At 35.8% G+C, this 23828-nt stretch overlaps 1 long non-coding RNA gene across 2 annotated transcripts; it reads right to left on the bottom strand.

Moving 5' to 3' along the window:
• Positions 1 to 7547: 7547 nt before the first annotated feature.
• LOC113463547 lies at positions 7548 to 22458 on the bottom strand. 2 transcript variants are annotated; one of them, XR_005507981.1, is made up of 5 exons: positions 22150 to 22458; positions 19714 to 19835; positions 13300 to 13416; positions 8221 to 8381; positions 7548 to 7814 (listed from the first exon to the last, which is right to left on the bottom strand). It is a non-coding gene; the product is annotated as an uncharacterized LOC113463547 (long non-coding RNA). The 2 variants fall into 2 exon arrangements; XR_005507980.1 differs by having other exon boundaries at positions 7548 to 8381.
• Positions 22459 to 23828: the final 1370 nt, after the last annotated feature.

Here is a 23828-nt window from a genome sequence, read left to right as displayed (position 1 = left end):
AAAGCGCTCATCATGCGTTCCATCCTCCTTTCCATTTGGTCGGGAGCTGATGGCTTGTCCATGATGAGATCTACGGGCCCCACACCCACCCAAATGCTCAGAAATCACTTCTTCTATGCGATTTCATGTATCAATATCTCTATGCGACCTCTACAATCTTCCGTCAAACATTCCATGATCTAGATTTCAAGCGAGGATGGACGGCCGATACAGTTATTCGTATAGAGAACCATATGCATCTCACCGCACCGTTTTGGTCTGGTCGCCTTGGCAGCCCCTGAAAGATTCGGTGCCCTGCGTCCTTTTCCCGACAAAGGAGCGGAAAGAAACGGAAAAGCAGCAGGTCCAAAAACAATAATAATAGCATGGGCGAGATCATATGCACACGTGGCATCATTTGTGGCCACAGAATCTGGTTGATGGGATGGTACACATGATAGAATGTGACATGCCTTTGTGGAGGGAGACCATCGTAGCACGTGTCTTAGAAAGGAAAATTCGGACAAGAATTAATCAAGAGAAAAAAATATTTTAAAAAAGAAAATTACTTAATGACCCTCCATCTTCAAAAATTTCAATTAGGCAGTGAGGGTATATTATTTGACCATCATGTGATAATTTAGACTTCATTTTATAGTTGAAATACTACATCTTTCAGGATTTAGTATAGTTTAGGGCTTGTATTGTGATCTTTATCCTCCCCGTTCTTCTTTCTTCTAGCCACTACAACCATCTCTAATAGTGATTCACACTTGACCTACCACGACACCAATAATATCCCTTAGCTACTATGATTACAAGCGTAAGCAGAATGCTACTTCTTGTCTATTGCTAGTGCCTCATTTTCAAAGGCCAAAGTCGATCGCTGCTCTCTCTAGATGCACAAGCCATCCTTGACATAGTTCTAGCCCTATTCTTGCACACCCTCAAGCTCAATACCACTCCCTCAATGATGACACCCTAGACCTAAACTCGCCTGAACTCCATACTAGTCGATAGCTATTAAATGGCCAAAAACTACTGAGGATGATGATGGACTAACATGGGTGGTTGCAACAATAGCCATCACTAGTTATTCGACAGTTTTAGAGTGATGTTGTATAAATAGTAGAATGTGATCTAAAGAAGAAAATCTTTCGATCAATCAATCAACTAGATATTACCTTTATTGTTATGGTTAAGTTATCGCTACCTTTACTCTTTAAATTTGATGCCTTAGTTTTTAAGTAGAATTCTAGTTTTCCTATAGAAGTAGAGTAATCTATAACCCTGGGTACACTGTACCTCTTCCTCTTTCAATAGGTAGAGTGATAGTCGTGAAAGTTTTTGAAGGTCAAGGTACATGAACCTACGATATATTTTCTTTCTAGCTATCTGATACTAGTGGCATGCCCATGCAATCACCAAACCCAACTACAAGACTTGACACCCTCCTCTGATCACCTTGGTGAGAGAAAGGCAACAAACAAACTTTCTAGCACATCCGATGGATATTATCATGTAGCTTCCATCATGCCATCGCTGAGAAAGAGAATAGATGATCTCCAGATCACAATGACTTTTTCATCAGCCGGTCTTATACAATATGTGGCCATATAGCTTGAGTTTTATCTAGAGGAAAGCCAGTACAGCCTATTGGAAGCATACACAAGCCAAATGGCTCCAATATTTAAAGCCACTTATGGAAAGATATAGAACAACTTTGAATTTGGTGATATAACAAATCAAGAGGCTTGCTTCTTCTTCTTTTTTTTATTGAAAACCAATATAATGTATCAAAGCATGCCCCAATGTATATTGCGGTAAATTTGGCTGATAGTACCCATGGCTACCTGATAAACATGAAAATTAATAACATTAAACCAAAAAAGAAAATAATATTATTATTTTCATAACTAATGTTTATTTGATAATGATGTAATTTTTTTGGACAGCATGTGGAATCTCTTTTGAAGGAAATTTTGTTAAAAAAAATTACTTTGAGAAATAATTATTTAGAAATATGATACAAATGAATTGTGTTCACTAAATAATGATTTATAACAAACATTATTCTTTTCCCTGCTATTGTTTGTATAACATAATGGAGGTTGTCTGAAGCCTTGAGCTCAATACCCTACTATTTTACTTATCTTTGACAAATATTGATGCACTGTGGTCCTCAAATTCTAGTCTCAAGGATTTAAAGAGAAGTGCAACTTTTCTGCTAAAGCCAGTCTCTGCTCTTTTGTAAGGATCGATCGTTTGTTTGTGATGGCAAGCTATTTTAGCTTCATATCCAGATGTAGGAATTGGATTTGAGATTTGGATTCCCAAAGAGCAATGATTTGGTCGACCTGCTCATCATCATTTTACCTGGGTAGCTTTTATAATTTCCGAGGGAGGCAGCTAAATTATGATTTCTGAATCCTTAAACCTAGGGAATGTAATTATGATGATGGCTCAAAATTCACAAAAGCTACAAACAAAACAATAAAAAATGACTAAAAAATTAAAAGAAGAAGAAGAAGAAGAAAGATAATGAAGACATTCCTTCTTTGGTGTATTGGAATACTACATCACTTTAATCCCATGTCTTGGTCTAAGATTGTGCACGCAGAACAACAAAAGGAGATCCATTAAATTATTATAATATTAAACTATTCTCAACTTTTCCAAAGAATAATTGGAATTTTTATTATTTAATAAAAATATTTTATTTTAAAATAATGAGTTCAAGACTCTAGACTTGATTTTGACCAGCGAATATAATCATTTTTGTTCCAAGGACATGACGCCTGGGGAGTATAATTTAGATTAAGGCTATTTACACCCAAATTAAACCCCAAAGGATACCTCCCAGAGTTGCTCATAAAATGATACATGATGGAGATTTTTTTTTTTTTTTTTTGAGAGCAAATAGGATTTAGAGATTGAGTTCCGACCATCACTTCGGTCCTGTCCAGTTCAATCAACAACAGTTGACTTGACGTAGGTCCCACCACATGCAAACCCTTGATATTGGCTGGGTCCCACAGGAATTGATGGATGGGATTTTTGGGACCCAAGTGAATCCCATGAGGAATGAGTGGCTTAGGTAGCTAGCACCTGCATGGACTTTGTGTTCTTCGATGGATGAACCTAAACCTTGTGAATTAAAGTAATTTGTGATTGTTTTCATTGATACATGTTAATTATTCATACCAACACTTTAAAGTTCACACCACCAGCTCTACTTTTTACAAACTTCTTGTTTCCTTTAATAAAATGGACATTTTTTTAATTAAAAAAAATTGGAGAGGAGGTTGCAGTGGGGCCTTCCCAAAATACTTTTAATCCTCCAAACTCTAGCGAAAAAAGAATTTGATCATCTATATTTTTTCTATTTTAAAATTTTTATACTCTATTTTGTTATAGATTTCATAGTTGCCTCAATCATAATAATAGCATTAAATTTAGACATTTTTAGCAACACTATATAATTCTTATAAGTTATGGTATTCCATTAAAAGGGATAGATATTTATCTCTTTTAAAAATAAAAATATTGTTGTAGATTGTTCAATGGTGACACTCCATGAGAGTTCATGGCCACTTCTACTGTATACAGTATATACAGCTAATCATATTAGTGAAACCATATTAAACAAAGGTATCAATAATAATTTAAAAGAGACAATAAAATATTAGCAGTAAAATTCATAACAATGAAATAATAGCTATAAATATTGCTCTATCAATGGTTAGGTACAAAAGGAGAATAAATAATCAATATTCCTTTCAAACTTGCTTTGGATTTCATTTTCTTTCCTTTTGTTCTTTCATTCAAGATCATGTATAATTGAACCAACCATTTATGTATCGCTTACCAAAATTGCTTGAAGTCGCTGACTAAACTTTGAGTAAGTGATTTGGGGGCAATTCCATTCATCTTTTCTATTTCTCTTTTTTTTCCAAAAAACCTAGGTGAGAGGAAGCTTGGACAAAATCGGAATGAGCACCGGACCGAACATAGTTCATGATATCAAAGACCTACTAACTTTGCCAACTTACAATTATGCATTACTTCATAAGATTGTTTCTAGCTTACTTGGTAAGTGTGGAAGAGTATTTAAGATTATCAGTATTTTATAAAGTTTAATCAACATGTGCTCCATTATTACTCCAATGGATATCCATTTATAATGAACTAAAATAGACAATAGCTATTAAAATTTGCTATTTTAGTCTTTCAAATTGTTTGTAAATTTAAAATTTCTCATGGTTTTTAAATTAAAATTTATTTAACAAACATAATTTAATGGCATGCTGTAAACTAGTGTTGAAAATTTATAGCTTAAGTAACTCTTAAACATTTATCTCTAATCAATTTTATATCTCTGCAAGCTCAATTCTAAACTTATTCAAATTTTTAATGAAACAAAAACTTACTTATTTCTAAACATTTGTATGCATAATCATACTTATGACTTTCCTTGCTTTTTATGTATCCATAATTTATTAAAGAAGTTTGACATATTTTCTACTTAGATTCCAATTCTTTCTCTTAAATACATCTATTTTTGTGACTATGTTACAAATAATGTTCGTAGATGTAGGATTTTTATGGACATCATGCAGAAAATTAAAATACAAAAAACCATAAATGAAATCAGAAAAGATCGAAGCAAACCTTTAGAGCTTTAAGAAGTCATTGGTGGTCACTGCAGTAATATTCTGCAGAAGAAGAAAGTACAAAATGAAGTAAGATGGAGTATATATTCCTTTCTTTCTCCTTTTTGAGGTTTGTCTCCTCAATAGGTTAGGTTAGACCTTGATGCTCTAGAGATTCTCTACATGCATATATATATATATATATATATATATATATATATATATATATATATATATATATATATATATATATATATATATATATATATATATATGGAGTGAAGACTCAGTCTAGTTAGCAATGCTATTGGGTCCACCCATTATAGAATCCATTAACTAAATCAGTTTCTACACCAATACTCATCATATCACATGATTAAGACAATAGAGCCCAAAATAACTATATGATCATAAATTAATTATAGACTCCTTAATTATTCATTCAAACAACAACTTAGCCTATTTTACGAAATAAATTAAATTAAAATCGGTTCATAATCAATAAAAATCTATTTTTATGAGAAATTCTAATATATAGATAACTCGCATATACTTCCAACTCTTTTTTGTTTTAAATATCCTTTATATACAAGAGAACTATGAATAAGTTCATCCATGTATTTGCTTTGTTGACCAGCTGGCCTCACTTGTAAGCCCCATTCCTTTCCCTTTTTTTTCTTTTTTCTTTTTGGTATGGATAAAGAAAATCTTGCATCAACATCAGTTATCAGATGTCAAATCAAATATGTCCAATCTTTGCCGGACAAAGATGAGACACAGGCTATAGGTACTCTTTGAAATGCCTTCAGTAGCTTGTTTAGCCAACGTTGACACCTTAATGATGTCCATTAGGACAAACCCACCTCCATCACTCAAAAAACAAAAAACAAAAAAAACCACCTTTCCACTGCTTTCCCATTTTCTCGACTTTGGAATCAAAAGCTTTTCCAAAAGGTGCAAACAAGTTGGCTTAGTTTTCTCTTCACGATCAACTACGCAAATCTATCCACCTTGTGATTTCCCTCAACCATGGGATTTTATATATGGATCTCTTTTGCATGGCCTATGCAGAGTAACCAATTGACACATTCCTCTCCTCATAGTTTTTGGAAGATGGAAGAAAAATATTTTGTTGAAGGTGGATGCCACTAGATATGCCTTGTAGTCCATGTTATAGACTAAAGTGCTCCTTTAGAAAGAGATAAAGGACAAAACACATCATATATCTTATGTGAGAAAATCTTCAAGAGCTGCAAAGTTATGTAAACCATAACTTTTTTATGAAGTTCCACTTTGAAAAGCATCTTAGGCTTAACTTTTTGGTCCATCAAAGAATGTTCAGAAGTTAGATTCTGATCATATGCGACAGATAACAAGTTTTAGACTATTTGGTGATATAGATGACAGCTCAGAAATCTTTGAGTGCTTCTCGATAGACTTAAAATATAGAGATGATTTGAAGTTGGATATCCATTTGGAAGCCTTAAAAAGTCAGGAAAGAAGGATATCAAATCTCTTGCATGATAAGATCGTCGTCAACAAAGGATTCGTATTTTTCAAAGTTTAGTCAGTTTTTGTGTAATTCAGTGCTCTCCACTTTTGCCAAAAATCTTTGGATTTGACCGTTACATGGTGCCCTTCAGTCAAGTAAGAATGTTCTTAAAGCATAAGCAGGAGAAGGAATGTTCTTAAAGCATAAGCAGGAGAAGGAATGCTCTCAAAGCAGCTTTAGTTGAACCGATTTTTTAGTGCTCCAGATAATAGCCTAAAAATCTGAAAAGTTTATTCAGGCTTGACTTTCTACAGGACCAAATAACTTGTGGACTTGAGCTGGTCTTGAATTTCAAGATTATTGAAGGGAAAATTGGACTTCTACAAAGAAAAAAGTGGATTTTTGAAGGAAAAATAATGAATGAAAGTTGGGAAGATGTTATAGTTAAGCTAAGTTAAACATGTTTCTTTCATTCGAATTGTGCTGGATTGGGGACTAATAGCTTAAGACCTCGAATTTCGGCTTACAATTATAGGGCAAAGTATTTTAATATTGCTAGTCATATGGATAGATTTTATATTGCAAACTTTCTACGGTCGCGTTCGATATGAATTAGTTGAAATCAACTTGATTATAAATGTTTGAGGAATGGGTTCGACCCATTCAAATCAATGCGGTAATCATTGGTTGAATAAAACTTTCAGGTCCATCTCTACGTCCCTAGCATTGTTAACTAACCATTGATCTCAAAAGCTTAAGTTGATAAAGAAAAGGACTTCCTTGTGTATGATTCGATCTATGCACATGGAGTGGTTCTTCTCAGCTTCAACCTCCTGCAACGCTTAAGGCTAGAGATTGTATCAGCCTTATCAGAATAGTGACCTGCTCTAGGGTTAGAGGTTTGGACAAGGATGTAAATATTCTAGGTCCGAACCCAACCTGAATTGCAATAGATAGTGGGCGGCACACCGGGCCGGTCGACTCAACTTGAACGACCCACCAAATGCTAGTTAAGAGAATTAAAAACACCTAGGAAAAAGAGGGGATCAACATTTTGTTGATCTGCCATACTTTTTCTACACTTTAATATTTTTCTCATTTCTTACTTCATTTGGATGCTAACCTTAAATGTCTTTTTTTAGTCATATTTTATTTTTATTTACTAGAATATAATATCGACAACTGAAATATTAATTTGTGTTGGTGGGTTGAGTATAGATCCATATAAAATAAGTACACTGGGTATGGATTTATATTCTCTAACTTGATTATAAATAGGTTGGGTATGATCCAAATTTAACCTAACTCAGACTCAACCTAGCCCAATCCATCCCCATCCCCAGAGAGGATCAATGAAAGCTACATTTTTTTTATTTTTTCTTCTGTTGTATCATTTAAATCATCATTTTCCTTAAGAAAAATAATTAGAAAAGTCTGTAATTCAAGCTTCATTATATAGTCATCGCAAATATACTTCAGGATTCACCATGGTAGGAACATTTTCTCATGAACTAAGAGAGCTGATTATGCTACACCTGTGCTTGGAGAAGAGTTACAAACATGGGCTGCATAAATAAGGATATGCTTAAGCTTCTGAAGTTCTGAAAAGAAAGGCAATGTGCCTAGTATTAAAGCGACAGGATCAATGAAAGCTTGTTACAAACTATAGCTATGAACACCTTGGTAGCATCCTGTTCAAAATAAAAAAAAGAAAAAAGAAAAGAAAAGATCATCTTGGTGGTATCAATGACATCTCAAAGCCATTATATTGTCCACTGGCTCTCTTAAATATTACGACATTCATTAATGGCTTCTTCAAAACTTAAGTTTATCTGTGAAAGGATTGCCTGCAATTCCTGTTGGAAGTGATCATCTTACATTTTTTTATCAGTGAAACAACATGTGCTCGGAGAGGAGTCCGGTCTGCAATTTAATTTGCAGTTCAATTCATTATATGCCAAATCCTGATCAGGCTGGAAGTGCAAGATGATCCCTTCCAAGAGGAGTTTCAGGGCGCAATTAAAGACAAAAGCCTTGTCCAAGCAACAGCTAGTAACATATAAAAACAATAACTAACAACAAGGAAGGGAGACTAACCCAAAGCTCATTAGCGGACACTACGATGAATGCATTACTGAATTGCTCCATCCTCTATTAAGCACTCCCTCCACATCTCTCTATCCAATTAGGAGGAGGAAAAAAGAGCTATTGGACTCGCCATTGATTCAGAAAGAGTATGCGGACCTCCAAACCAGGGGCTAAAGAAAAAAACCAGGTCAGTTTTTGCCTAGTAGCTTCAGGAAGTATTGGAAAAATATTTGCTATATTAGGCACATGACTCAAAAGTAATTGAATGAGTGGTTGTTAGGAAACATCCAAGTGTAATCTTTAATGCAATGCTACAAAGAGTTCCTAAATGCAGCAGATGCCATCTGATTGCGTGCTTCATGTAATCAAAAGCTAAATTGCCAGAATTAAGAAGAAATTTCTTGAGGCATCAAAGCTTCATAACCATGTAGAAGTGCCAAATTATGAATATAGAGATAGTGACTAACACTTCTTCAATCATTTAAAAGAATATCAGTAACCTATTTGTCTAACACAAGAGGCATATGAGCGCACCTAAGTGTATATATTGTCAACATACATTTGAATAAAAGGAGTTACTTGGATTTTTTTCGGAAACATTATCTATCTGTATATGATTTGGTTGTGACAGTGTATGTGGGTTTCTTATGATTCAAGAACTGCAGTATAATTATCATATGGAAAAAATATTAATCCAACAATTAATCATGATGCAATTAAGCTTTAAAAGCTAACACTTCAAGCATTAAAATGGAAAAGGACACAAGAGTCAAGACCTCAGAATTTAGCAGTATCATAGATCAACAGTGAAGTAATTGTATAACAATTTTAAGAACATCACCACCCTAACTAATCCTTCACTTAACTATATCCCTTCTCTTCTGTGGTCTCCTCCAAAGGCAGCAGGCAGCTTCTCTGGAGCAGAAAATATTCAGTCATCATATCAGACACTAACTGTAAACAGAACCTAAAGGGAAGAAATGTACTCTTCTAAGTAAGCCAGAAATCTACCATGTATTGGTACAAGGCTGTTTACCTTATTCTTAAGCACCCAGGTTCTCTCCATTTGGTCCACAGACCTAACACAGCGATTTCCAAGTCTGCATCTGATACCCAATTTGTTTATGGAACATCATCATTGAAAAATATCAAGCTTTCAACTGTGAGTGGGTTAACATTCTTTGTCATCATGTAGGTCATCTTTGTCATTCTAGCCGTCGATCTTGTCCGCATGTACTGTTTTAGTTGGTCCACAAAGACTTGACACTACCAGGCTTGTCTATTCTATCCGACGTATCCATGAAATGCTGTTGCCCAAAATTTTCAACTGAAAGCTAATTTAGAAGATGAACCACCACTACTTCTAACATCTATGTTTCTACAACTAAAATTTGAAAAACAGAACAGTGTTGTCACTTGCCACCAATGTCATCTTTGTCATCCATATGGTCCACATAGACTTAACTTTGCAAGGTTTGCCTTTGATGCTGATCATTTGTATGATAAATCAACTTTGTAAAATGTCAAGATGCTAATTCAAAAGATGAAATACCTTCTATTAGAAGTTATTCTGCTACAACTCAAATTTGACAATCAAAAGAATGTTGTCGATCTGTTATTCTGCTTCTTGATCAGGCTTGAGGAATAGGTGGGTACCAAAAGTATTAAGTGAACATATCACAAAATCCATGAGATCTTTGAGCTTTCCAAATAAATCATGTATAAACATTTTGTTTAAAACTAACTCTCGGTATTATTAAGGAGAATTATAACATTCCTTGAACACCACATCTTATAATCTATAAGAAGCCATGCAAATTCTAAGAATTTAAAAGCCCTAAGTTTCGAGACCTTTTTGGTTAAGGTAATCACTCAAACAAGCTCTTAAAAGTGATTTAAATTTTCTATTAAACATAAAAATTTGGATATAAAGACTTTATAAATGCTAAGAGTAAAATATTTCCCACATAAGGCAGGAAGAAAATGAATCGCAAAGAATCTTGGAAAGAGATCATCATGTACTCCACACTGTAAGTTTTTAAGCTTTGCATTATGAGGACCCGACCTGAGTTAGTATGGAAAAGGAAGAAAGCTTTGCGTTAGGATGAAATTCTCAATTACGGATGAGATTTCAAGCCGCTTGCTTAAGTTTCTGTAATTTCACCTTGTCTTTTGGAACTTTCTTGCACTTCAACAGTAGTGAAGGAGAAGCTAATTAACTAAAAGAAATTATAATGCATACCACAAGGTCTAAGAAGCCAACTATTCTTAAGAGGGTTCATAATACATGTTCTATTTGACCCTCACTAATACAGAGTACAGGAAGAGTAATATCATACAAAGATAACATCATACAAAAGAAAGGTTGAAATAACACAAGACAAACTTGGAAATCAAACATTTGGCTTTGGTGAAAATGAGGGAAGATTACTATCAGTAATTTCAAACATCTAGTCCACATTTGCTTAAATTCAGGTTATACAATATATCCAAATTAAATTTGCAGCAACAAGCAGTTGGTCATGATAAAGAAAAGAATGAAATAAAAGTCCTTACCTCCAAGCTTAGGTAGAAATACATTCTAATAAAACTTGACAAATTGGAAAATTCTATGCAAGCAATGGAATTAAGTTCTTTTTTTCTTGGTGGTATCTAACCAGCCATGTTGGCTTCCCCAGGTACTGCACACATGGAAAAGAGATCATCCTCAATTCCAAGGAATGAAAAGACATGGTTCCACCTTGTCAGCTGAAGAAAAGGCACCTGACTCGGAACGAGATATCACCAACTCAAGCATATCGTATTCCTTGTATGATATATGGGAGTCAGAGTCCAAGCTGAGTGCTCCAGATATCACTAACAATGATACGGGGTCAGAAAACCCAGCCCAAAAACTTGAGCTTGAAAATCTCCCTCCGCTATCACCAGGAATACAGTCAAAGTTTGGTCGATATAGCTTCAACAAAGACAGGTCAGTTGATGACAAGAACCTTGAAAGAAAACTCGAAAGAACGGACAGTGGGAGCAAACAAAATATAGGTCATTCTAGAATTTCTTTACCTCCGTCGGCTGCATCATTCTATGACAAGAATTTGCTACGAACTGACGTATCTGTTTTGGAAATGTGTGAAAGTGTTGATAAGTTGAATCAATATCTGAAAATTATAAAGGCTTATCTCAAAGCTGGTATTCCAGGAAGGTTCTTGCATGCAGTGATGGGACAGGAAGTTGCTGGTAATGTCCATATGGTAGTATAATAAATGAAACATTTGAAAATCTGACATCCTGTTTCCCCTTCTTCCCTAGTGTTTGACGATGGGATTTTGCAGATATAGGATCAGTTGTTTCAACCATCATGTATGCCTTCTTCCTGAATGAAGCTCAAACAAGTAGCCAGCTCTGCACACTCCCTGTCATCAACATGAAGCGAGCAGATTTCTGTACACATGCCGAGCTAAAATGGTTACTTAGCTCATGTCGTGTTGAAGAAGAATATCTGGTCTTTATAGATGAGGCATGTAGAAAATTTCCTATCTTGCACATTGAAATTTTGATCCAGACCTTAAAGGATCTTTCTTTTTAAAGAGGGATATTTATCTAATAGCATAAGAGAAAAGGGACAACTAAATGGATCCTTCTTCAACATTTATTTCTATCGACTCCTGCAAAAAAAGGAAAGCATTCAATTCTGAGAACTTCCAAAGTTTCTTTTGACTATGAGTGCTTAGATTTGCCTTGGCAACTCTTTGTTGTAGCGGTCTAAACGTTTGGCCTATTATGTGCATGTCCAAAGACTCCAAATTATCTCAAATCCCCTTTTAACTCTTCTTTAGTATGATTAATTTCAAGTTTTAGACTCTGTCCCTTCTTGTTTACCAAGCATCATCAACATCCACATCCCTGCAATATTTGGGTCATGGGGCCCTTCTCACTGCTTAGCATTGGAATCCACCATATCTAGAAGGATTTGCGATTTCTTTTGTTGATAAATAGAGGTGAACCTTTTTGCCATTTACCCAGAACTTTCGCCTTCAGGTCTGACTTAATAGTTTCTAACCTATACCTAGATTGTTCGATTATCTTGTCGCCTTCCATTGACCATTGGTGCCCAATCTGAACCCTAAGCCTTAATTCTCCTCATCCTTGATGAAAACCTTGACTTTTATTAGTCTAAACTGGTTGTCTCTTTAAACAAGAAAATAAAGGGAGGCATCTTAGTGCACGAGACTCCCATCACTGCAGAATCACGCAGCCTTACCCCCACGTGCAGAGAGGCTCCTTTTGCATTTCGAAGCTATGACACCAAGGTCATAATGGAGCAACTTTACCATTGTGCCTAGGCCCTCCCTTGTCTCTAAACAAGAAGATGATTGACTTTATTCTTAGGAAATCAATTTACAATTATGAAGTGATATGACATAAAATATATGAGAACTGATATTAACTGGAAATTGTATGGCAGATCAACCTTTCCTATTATGATCTATTCGGAAGTCTAAAGCTTGTACTACTAAATGGCAACAAGCTCCCAGCAAAGCAAGAGGTGATGACAAATTCAAAGAATTGATATTTGCATACTCAAATAATTGCGCTTTTCTGAATGAGTTATTTTTTTTGGACAGGGACTGAAAGAAGCATTGGTTGAGATCTTTAACTGCAAACAAGTACGTAAATAGTAGTAGTAATTAGATGTAGACGTGGTTAGTCACTACTTTGTCAATTATCTGATGGCTTGGTTTCTAGGTTGATTCTCAATATCCTTGGGTCAAAGATGTTACCATGGGGCAGGTACCACTTCTTTTGTAACATAGGAGTCTGCTCTAAATTTGTTATTTTTCCTGCTCCATATCAGTTTGGTGGTGGACTGAGATGGACGTTCTACTTCACTTGCAACACTATAGAACGTTCATTGAGGATTCAAGATAAGTTTCCTAATGATCCTTCTGCTAAAGATTCTGATAAGCAAGAGAGATTGTGACTTTGTCAGCTTCACAGTCACATAAAAGAAGATATTAGAGAAATCACAAGGAACAGATTCAGTGAATAAATTCCCTCAAAAGTTGAAAATTGTCATTTGAAAAACAATACCTGTTTGCTAAGCACTTGAACATGAACAAATACACCCTCGAAATGATCCTTTGTTGCCTAGTTTCACTATATATGATTCATGTCACAACAACAACAATGATAACAGCAGCAGCAGTACTAGTAGTAGCAATGACAACAATAAGAATGAGAGTATATATTAGAACAACAAATAAATAAGAAAAATGATAAAAAATAACAATACCAATAACAATAACTAGTTAGCATATGGTAGTGAAGGCAAGTTCTGACGTATTATTAGCAGACCCATTAAGTACTAAGTCCACATGAAAGAATGATCACGGAAAGAAAATCTGAACCTCACAAAAGGTTTCTATTTATTTGTCCACATTTTGACTTGTTTACACAATTAGACTCTAATATAATTCACAATTAACCATTTATGTTTCAAATCTGAAAGTGGCTGTACTGACCTCCTTGACAGATGGTTGGTCAGCCGAATACTGTTTTGCTTATAACAACATATGAAAAGCTTATAACACTTTCAACAGATTTTCCATGTTACCCTCATCCTTGTTCTAGTCTCTGGGTGAGCTCACATGTTACCTAGACACTCGTGTCCAGCTCCAAAAATTTGTATCAGAAACGAACCCAAGTCAGATACGTATCTGTCACTTGGATATTTTCGAAGTTTTTTAGTTCCCACTTCTAGATTGGCTGAGAGTTAAACTCTTCGAACAATGAGTTCGACCCTCCATTTTTAGGTTAGGAGAGAATTTTTAAGATATTCTTCAAGGATGTAGGTATCTAAATAACTGCACAAGATATCTTTTTTATTTTATATCCTTAAGTTAATTGGGAAGTTTGAATAAGAACATATATACTGAAAAACATTAACAAAAAAATATCTTTTAAATTTTTTTTAAATATTTAAAAAATAATATATAGGCAAAAATTATAATATAATTAAAATTATATTGGATCCTATGTATCTCATATCTCCCTTTTTCCTCTCTTGCTGTGTCAGAAACTAGGATACACATTTAATTCTGATTCTCATATCCATGTCCATGCAACACTAGTGATCTAAAACAGTGTACGCACCTTGCTGAAACAGGATTGCTCATGTTGTACACTTGTTGCTGAAAAGTTTGCAGATACATCACCTGAAATTCTAGCTGGGCAGGGATTTAGCAGACTTCTGGTAAATATTAGTTGTCTTGGCCATCCATTTCTGACAGAAATCCCATATTTTGGGTTGTGTTGTTAATATATTCTTTATTTTTTTCTTTTCACTAAATCATACCTGTGCAACTTCGAATAGAACCATCACAGATTCTGTGAAATTCAAGCTCACAGAATAAACTCTGGTTAATTAAACTGATATAATAACATTTAACACTTCCATGTAATCACTCTTCCCAGAAGAGAACTTAAAGGTCAATGCTAATATATACTTGCCTCTAAAAAACTCAACATATGAGAACCATACCTCATACAAATTTATTCTGACAAGAAGCTCATTTGATCTTATTTTATTATCTCATTGACTGTTGTATATCCTAAATGGGTGCAGCTCTCAGGCATCCTCATGGACACCGCAAACCTCACAAGTGCTAATTGCACGTCCAAAGATAAATATATGGCAACATTGTTGATTAAAGGAGCTGGCCGATTTGGATGCAATGGACTTTACCAAATTTGTAAGCTCTTGCATTTAATTTTTATACTAGCATCTGTATAATTGCAATAACAAATTGGTTTGCTTTTGTCCAATAAAATTTTAAATCATTTTATAACTCAGATTCCAATTTTAATGATGTTTCTTATAAGAAGAAAATAGAAGCTATTAATCATGAAAGAAACACACTGTAACTTAAAAAAGAAAAATGATTTTTATACCAAACTCAAAGTGTAATAATTCTTAAATTGTGTTATATAGAAAAATATAGAAACTTGTATTTCTTTAAAAGGCTTCTTGCCTATCCTTAAGTTTACTCCTCATTTATTACATATGCAAGTTAAAGAAAATCAACTTTTTGCAGTGAAATACAAAATGTTTGATATATCCGATCTTAAGGTGAGGGACATACTACGTAGGGATTTCAAGAAGTGGACCAGAGTTAGAGGTACAATCTTCATTGACACACTTTTCAACTTCCATCAACTAATATGAAAATAATCTCTGAATATTCTATAACTAAATTTTTAATGAACTACATTTTATAAGTCAATGCCTGTTCATCAGGAATCCTCTGCTTTTTGCAACATCAAATCTTATATCAGATATTGATGTTATTTTAGTTGCTTTGAGATTAATATGATCTATAACTCTTCCAAATGTCGTCCTAATTGAAATGGTCATTTTCTATAACATCTGCAACCAGGAAAGCCTAATAGCACTGGTTCTCGATTAACAGTATCCCATATCGGGATGAGTTCTATTGGAATCTCAGTTGAACAACTTCTTGCTCATGAAGATTTGGCTGCTCAGGAGGTGATTCAATTTCGAGGTAAACAAATTCTCGTTTTCAGGTAGCCATAAAAGCTACTATTCAGCATAAACTTTTGTACTGTAATTGTAAGAGTGTTCTTTGCATATAAGTTGACAGTTGCAATAATTGTGAATCTCAATCCTTTGGAGTGGTGAATTGATGTCACCTGGCATGATTCATATTTGATTGTCAAACATGTTGCCTCTAAATTTTAAAAGCTAGTTATTCTAAATTGCTCTCTACCAAGTACTGCCTCAACAATTAGTTTGTCGCATCATTATTTCTTCTTAAAAATATTCAACTAAAGTAAATGTGAGTCAAATTATCTTTCAAAAGATAGAATGACTTTCAACATCACATTGTTCTCTACTTCATTAAATGTTACTAAGTACATTTAATAACACTTACACTTCTTGCATGCTCCACATAACAAAGAATTCCCAAAAAGGAACTTTGTAAAGACATAATTTCATCACAACATGTTTTAAACTTCTTTGGTTGACGGTCTCTCATTAAACTTTCAGAATTAGAAAGACTTCGGCTGCTCATGGTTGTTGCAGGGTATTATGATAACCAGAAGAATTTTAAGGTATTATCTGGTATTCTCAGAATGTTTCATTATTCTGTTTGATAAGCTTTTCTTTTGGTGACTAACTGATTATTTTATTGTAGAGAGAGATCTTGGTCTCTACCAATACTGCAGAGCTTATGAGAAATTTTCTCCACTTCTGTGATACGAACGGCACACATTTGCCACTTAAATCTCTGGATCAACTTGGTCAGTTATGTTTGTCCTAGCCTTGTGTAAATTTCAGTATATTAGGATTAAGTCAAAAATGCTTCTATCAAATAAAAAAAAAGGCAGCTTGGTGCACAAGGCTCCTGCCATTGCGGAGTCTTGAAAGGGTCAAATGTATGCAACCTTACCTCCACACACAAGCAAATTATTTCTGTGTTTCGAATCTGTGACCTCCAGGTCATAGTGGTGCAACATTATGATTATGCCAAGGCTTACCCTCTAAGAATGCTTCTCTTAGATATAGCAACAGAAAATAAAAATTCATTTTTTTTCTCAAGTAGTTATAGTACATGCAAATGAAAGAAGAAAATAAGGAAGACAATTCAAACATTGTGAACGTTGTCTATATGGACAAGATGCTTATGCATATGAAATCGTAGGAATCACAAGATAGATGAGATCAAAGTTCAATGTCTAGACACTGGACCCCGTGCCGGTGCCACACTAGCACTATATCAGTACGGTATGGTACGGGATCTTTTCGGCATACCAAGTATCGGTACACCTTCCATACTAGATACCGGTACCGAACCGGTATGGTACCATGAAACATATATGAGATAATATATTGGAGGTGTTTTAGGATTGCTTATTTTCATGGTCCAATGTAAAGATTTCTTTTCTACTTTTTGCAGAGCTGAAAGACGAGTTAAGAGCATTTGAGATTGATAACAAGTTGACATCAAGGAGAAGCATTGAACGACTTTTGGAAGAGTTTAATAGGGTATTAGGGAAGCAATAGCAGATTAAATGACAGGATAATATCTAGAACTAGTTCCCATGCATTTGTGCTATTTTACTAATGTGAAGAGATCACATTCTTCATTGTAGCTTACACAAAATTTTATTGATTGGAACATTTTTACTCAAGCGTTAAAAAAAATACATGCATGTGTACATTTATATATAATATGTAAATACCGATTTCCTCTCCTAAACTTCTCGCTTAAGTAAGGACAAATTTGGAGTTTAGAATTCCAATTTACTTGAATCCTTGTCTTATTAGAGAATGCAAGAAAACTTTCCCATTGTCTTTCTCAAAAAAGATTCATAATCAAGATCAGCCTTTAAGTATGAGAGTTTCAGCATCTGCATCGCATGCTTGTCTTGCTCCATCACCATTGCTTTGATAAAGTTAAGGACTGTAATCAATCATAGAATGAGGTCTAACGAGAGACAAGCTATAGCAATACAGCATTTTTGCAACATCTCCAAAATCTAAGTAGCAAAGTTATAATCTTCATCAACCTAACATATGAAACCGGGTTTTGTATGCGGCATTGATATATCTAGATGAAGCAAAACCCCTAAGAAATGACGTTACAAAAACTTCCCTCAAAATAAACATATGCATGTTTCAGTTCTCCATTCTACCATCCAGAATACTTTCTGATTATTCCCAGATCTTTCAATAAGCTGATGCAGCAAAAGCATGTGCAGTGAAAGCATGATGTTGCAAATGCATTTACTGTTGAATACATGGACCTTCCTAACGTAGGAACAGTAAATACCATATTGGTACTTAAATTGATCCCCTCCTTCACTGACCTACGTATAGCTCTCCACAGGGTCCTTCTAATTATATCCTAAATTCCTCATACAGTAATACACTTGATAGAAGAGAATGTGATATCAATCAAGCCCAGGTGCCTTTTTCCCTAAACGTACACAGTCCAACCTTTACAAAAGTCTTCCCATATAGTTAGAACCAGAAAAACCCACACATGTAAGCAACCCATAGAATAACATCTGATAGAAGCACCTAACTAGAAGAGGAATGCCATGTACTTGAGGGTCTCCATTGACAACCTTTTGGCACTATGCCTCAACAAATTTTATGCTCTCATAATAGTTATTTTTCTTTAAATGTTATATTCAGTAAATCACTACTCTGCTCTAGCAGTACTAGCTTTTCACTAAAATGACATTTAATAAATCAAAATATAGCCAGGTGCCTTGATAGAATGGAATGTGATCTATCAAGCCCAAGTGCCTTCTCCCAAAAAAAAGTACACAATCCAGCATTTGAAAAGTCCTCTCACATAGTTTGAACCAACAAAAGTCGCACATATAAGCTACCCATAGAATAACATCTAATAGATGCACCTAACTACAGGAGGAATGCTCATGTACTTGAGGGTGTCTATTGACAACCTTTTGGCACTATGTCCACAACAACTTTTATGCTTTCATAATAGTTATTTTTGTTTAAATCTTACATTCAGCAAATTCAGCAAAAACAAGTTGTAATAACCTAGAAACTCGCTCAAAAAAGCTAGGGAAAAGGTGGAATTTGGGTTTCTCGGCCCAAAATCTACCTAGTGCATAGCCGGTGTGAGACTAAACACACACTGCATGGGTCCTCACATACTCTCTTTGTTTAAGCCTTAAAATTTTCACCAAGCTAGGGATCCAAATTCATTCAAATCCAATCACAGGTACCACAAATCCAGTTACAAACACCACAATTGACCCATGGAAATTCAGATGGGCCCATGCTGCAGTGTCCTTTACATACACATGGGCCATGGCTGGATCTGCTCTGGTACCATTAATAACAATTCAGGATCTCCTACAAAAAGGCTAATCAAAAGGTATTATTTGGGTCCCTTGGCCCAAGATCTACTCAACACATAGCCGATGTGGGACTAAAAACATGTCCACGCGGTCCTCACATAAGTATTCTGATCTAGAAGTATTATCTCTTTACTAAAATGACATTTAGTAAATCAACAAATAGATAGAGTTGTTTGACTCTACCTCAGCAAACTTTAATATATTAGTCAGATATTCTATAGTGTTAGGTTAAGAATGATATCAAAATGAGAAGGAAAAGGGGAATATACACCCTCAAAGGTGCACGAACTGTGTGTGTGTGAGAGAGAGAGAAAGAAGGAGATGGTTAAGAAACTTGTTGGATCCTTTTACATCACAACATGCTGTCATTAGGCAATATACACCCTCAAAGGTGCACGAACTGTTGGCACTCTTCCTAAAGATACAATGATCTTTTCTCCCTTCGCCAGTGCACATACTTGAGGAAGACATCAAGATTGCATGCAGCAACCGTTCCAGAAGAAAGGAAATAATAGCTCATAGGAGGAGAAGAAAGAAGAAAATCAAGGTTCCTTTATCTTTCTATAAAAAGTTCTTAGAGGATACCTTTATCACAATGTGCTCAACAACAAAGATGTGGGAAATAAAGTGACACCATCCTAACGCCCCAACACCCATGCACCCATAGGTACAGAGGTAGGTATGTAATTTGGTGCAAGGGAAGAAACCTAGCAAGAAAATGAGACCACATCAAAAAATACCAAATCATAAAATAAGAGAAATTTTAAAACAACTACAACTTTTTTAAAGAATAGAAGAAAAGCCTTTTCTTTGATTGTAAAAATAAATAAAACAAGTTTTAAATATCTCTGTGTTTTAAAATTGCTAAAATGAATGTGTCGTGCTTTCAATGACATATTTTGGAGTGAACTTGCATCAAGCATTGACAATTTTCCACCCACACATCCTAAGTGACTTCTTTTACTTGAACATGGAACATCTAGTGTGCAAGTTTTATCAAGTTCATGGTACAGTTCTATTAGGTCCAAATCAGCATAGATTTTTTGCTTTAACAGTTATGCATCGGTATCTTGGTTTGCATGAGCTTTCTAGTAAATGCGTTCTGATCCTCATAGGCTGGAACCTAATAGCCGGACTATTAAAGGTGTCACAACTAGAGACCTCACCTAAAAAGGCTAATCAAAATGTTTATTTTGGGTTCCTTAGCCCTCTACAAGTACCTAAGATCTATCCAATGCATAGCCAATGTAGAACTCTAAACGCACGCTTGCACGGATCCTCACATAATTCCTTTGTTTAAGCCCTAGCATCCTCACCAAGCTAAGAATTCATATCCAATCAAATCCAATCACAAACACAATTATCAACTTGTGGTCAACTCCAATGGATCCATATTGTAGTATCCTTTAGCCTATATAGGTTATAGGTTGGGTCTACTTTAATACCATCTATCACAACCCAGTACCTCACTCAGAAAGGCTAGCTTTTGGAAAATATCATTTGGGTTCCTTGGCCCTATAAAAGTACCTAAAATATGCCCAATGCATAACCGATGTAAGACTAAATACATGGTCACACGGATCCTCACAATGAGCTCCCTAAGTATGTTCAACAGCACACATCTTGCCTTTGCACTGTAGGACTCAAATTTTTTTCTAGATTTAAGTTCTTATTCTAGATGTCGAAGTTAAGTGTGAAAATTATAAGGATGGGCCATCTGCCAAGAAGAATAAATAAATATATAAAAGTGATGGGCACAAGGAGATAACTTCAATTCAATGCCCCTGCAAATCAGTCTGAGAGCTTATTTTTTTTATGGAACCTATTTCTTATGATCTTGGAACAATCAGGTTTTATTGCCGCTGTTAGTGATTAAATATGGCTTTAATCTCGGCCCCACTGACAATATGTGGGTCAGCCTTCTTACAAATCCTTCAGTTAAAGGATTTGCAAGGTTTTCGATAAACTTCATGTAATCCAAAGTGATTATACTATCATCCTTGAGAACCTTAAGGGCCTGTTTGGATGCCAGATTATTTTATTTGTGATAAGATCTGCTCGAAAAATCAAAGTTGATATGGACTCACCTAAGAAATTTCTTCGAATCAAACTAGGTCAAATCGATTCAACCGAGCGCCATCGTGATAAAAAGCGATGCATTACGTTAAAATCCTCCACAACCAATCCATCATGGCAGCTGCAACAGACATTTAGATCAAATGTGGAATGGGACTGTGGAGGTCCAAAGGCGCCACCTTTTGGGGATCGGCGATGCAGTAGAAGAAGATTTGGAGGCAGAGGACGTTTTGTGAGGTGTCGGTCTCCACCACCTCCAACCGCTTGCCGCGGCCCAACGAGAGGCAGCGATGGCGGTGGCCGCGGGACCAGTACAGTTCAAGCAAGATAAATTACCCAAGTCTGTATGGTGATGATCATAACCAGGATGGCGTGCTACAAATAGAGATGCTAAAAATTCTAAAAACGGATGTCTAGCATAAAAGCTACCTACCTAGAATGGTGAGATTTTAGGGAGAAATGCTTATTCTTGGTGAAATAATCAAGAAGATTCAATGATCTTAAGTGGAAATTGCAATGAGAAATGTGTTTGGCTCCACATGGCTAACTTTTCCTTCGTTTATTTGGGCTAAAAACCAGGTTTCTCCGATGGCTCAGCTGCATGCAATTCAAATAATACCTTTCGATCCATGAATCATGCTGATTCGAGGATACTGCAGCATTGATCTATTTGGAATTAATCGTGGATCTACCATTATGTACGGAAGTATGTTTAATCCTACATTTATTATGTGTTGGATTATGCACGAAAGAGATCTTAGAAATTTACATGGGGCAAATAATAACTTTTCTTTGGTTTTTTTGGGTGAGGTTATAAATTGTTATAAATAAAAAAACTCAAATAATATATTCCAATATAACTACAAAAAAAGATGATAAAATGAAGAAATATTATGCATCACAAAAGAGTGGTCAGCATGGGCCATCAACCAGTAAGAACTTTACCTAGAATAGAAAAACCAAGGAAGACTCGAAGGTCAAAATGGAAGCCCATAGCATTTCAAACAGAGTCCATATCGCCATGGTAGAGGACAATAAATAAGATTTATGCTCCACTAATCAAAAAAAGGGGGAGGGGGAGTAATAAACAAAACTCATTTCACTTCGGTCATCAAAAGCAATCACATTGATGGTAGTAGAAGAAGAAGAAAAAGAAGAGGAGGAGGAGAAACTATTTCGGTTTAGCAATGCAGAGGATAGAGCGAGGTGGGTGGGGGGATAAGTGGAAGAAGAAGAACTATTAGTGCCGTTGCCGCTGACAACCAGCCCACCGTAGGCACGACAAACGCGGTGACGCTGCAGAACTCCTGGGTCGCCGTGCTCCGATTTTGAAAAAAGAAAACCAAGTATATCCGATGGAAGGCACTCGGATTAGAGCGGATCAAAATCTAGCCCGAGCTCGGCTCTACAGCAAAAATTAGGCTCGATGGCTATACACAGGCTCGGCCCGGCCCGACTGTCGAGCTTAAATTTTTGTCCAGGCCCGACCGAACTTTATAAATCTAATCCTAAGCCCGACCTGACAGGTCCGATTTTTTTTTTTTTGTTTCGAATCTGAAAGTGGGCCAAAATAACCCAACAGCTTAATGGGCTCTCTAAAATTAGATGTATTTTTCTATTTTTATTTTGTTTCTCCAATGGTTAATTGGGTTCAACACATGACTTGTGGGTCGGGCCGTGCCGGATCATTTTTAAAAGTTCCCAAACTTTTTCTGCCCAGGCCCGACCCATAGGCCTTTTTTGTAATGCCCAAGCCCGAAAAATTTCAGGCTGGGCTGGGCGGACCCGTGATCAGCTCTAACTCGGATGCCTAAGTTTGAATGTTGATCAAGAAATAAAAGAAGATTTTTTTGTAGTCTATTAGGGCATCTAAGTAATTATCTCCTCGAGTTTCCCCTCTTTTGATGCTTGTATGGGTAGAGATGCTTACCTACCATCGAAGAATTAGGCCATATGGGTTGGCTAGGAATGACCCATCTCAGCATGGCCCAGAAATCAGGCACAAACATGTCGCATGAGAATGATGTCCTACTTGTCACATCAGCAGGATTTCAGTGACCACCAAGCCTCCGGCTAGGATACAGCCAATAGTGGGAAGCTCTCGAGATGCGATCCCGTTCGCACGACATGGGGCCTACCGGGTGACAGCTCTGACCAGCCACGCACTGGTATCGTAGCGAATTCTGATTGATCGGTCCTTCTGGTGAGCTGTGGTCGACCTGAATGCATATCAAGTGCTTAAGAAATAAGGGAAGAACTCTAAATTCTACAGTATATAATAGAAGCAAATATCAAAAACAATCAGTGCCGGCACTTTTGCCATCTAGGATCTCTCCAATGTTTAACATGGAAGTTGTTGGTAGAAATAGGACCAGAAACAAGTATAAATAAATTTACCTCATCCTATCAACTTAAGTTTTGGGGACAAGTAGTGATTTTAACATAGTATCAGAGTAGAGGTCAATCTACCTCATCCTATCAGCTTAAGCTCTTAGGATAAGTGGTGATTTTAACAACAAGAAATAACTCTAACAAGATGAAACAGAAACAAACTTAAAAGGTCAATTCATTTTAGTAGGCCAAAAGGATGACCCTTAAAAATAAGGAGTTCCTCATGATTTCTC

This window comes from Phoenix dactylifera, unplaced genomic scaffold (genome assembly GCF_009389715.1).
Source record: "Phoenix dactylifera cultivar Barhee BC4 unplaced genomic scaffold, palm_55x_up_171113_PBpolish2nd_filt_p 000331F, whole genome shotgun sequence".
Lineage (NCBI taxonomy): Eukaryota > Viridiplantae > Streptophyta > Magnoliopsida > Arecales > Arecaceae > Phoenix > Phoenix dactylifera.
This window is presented reverse-complemented; position numbering and strand designations above follow the sequence as displayed.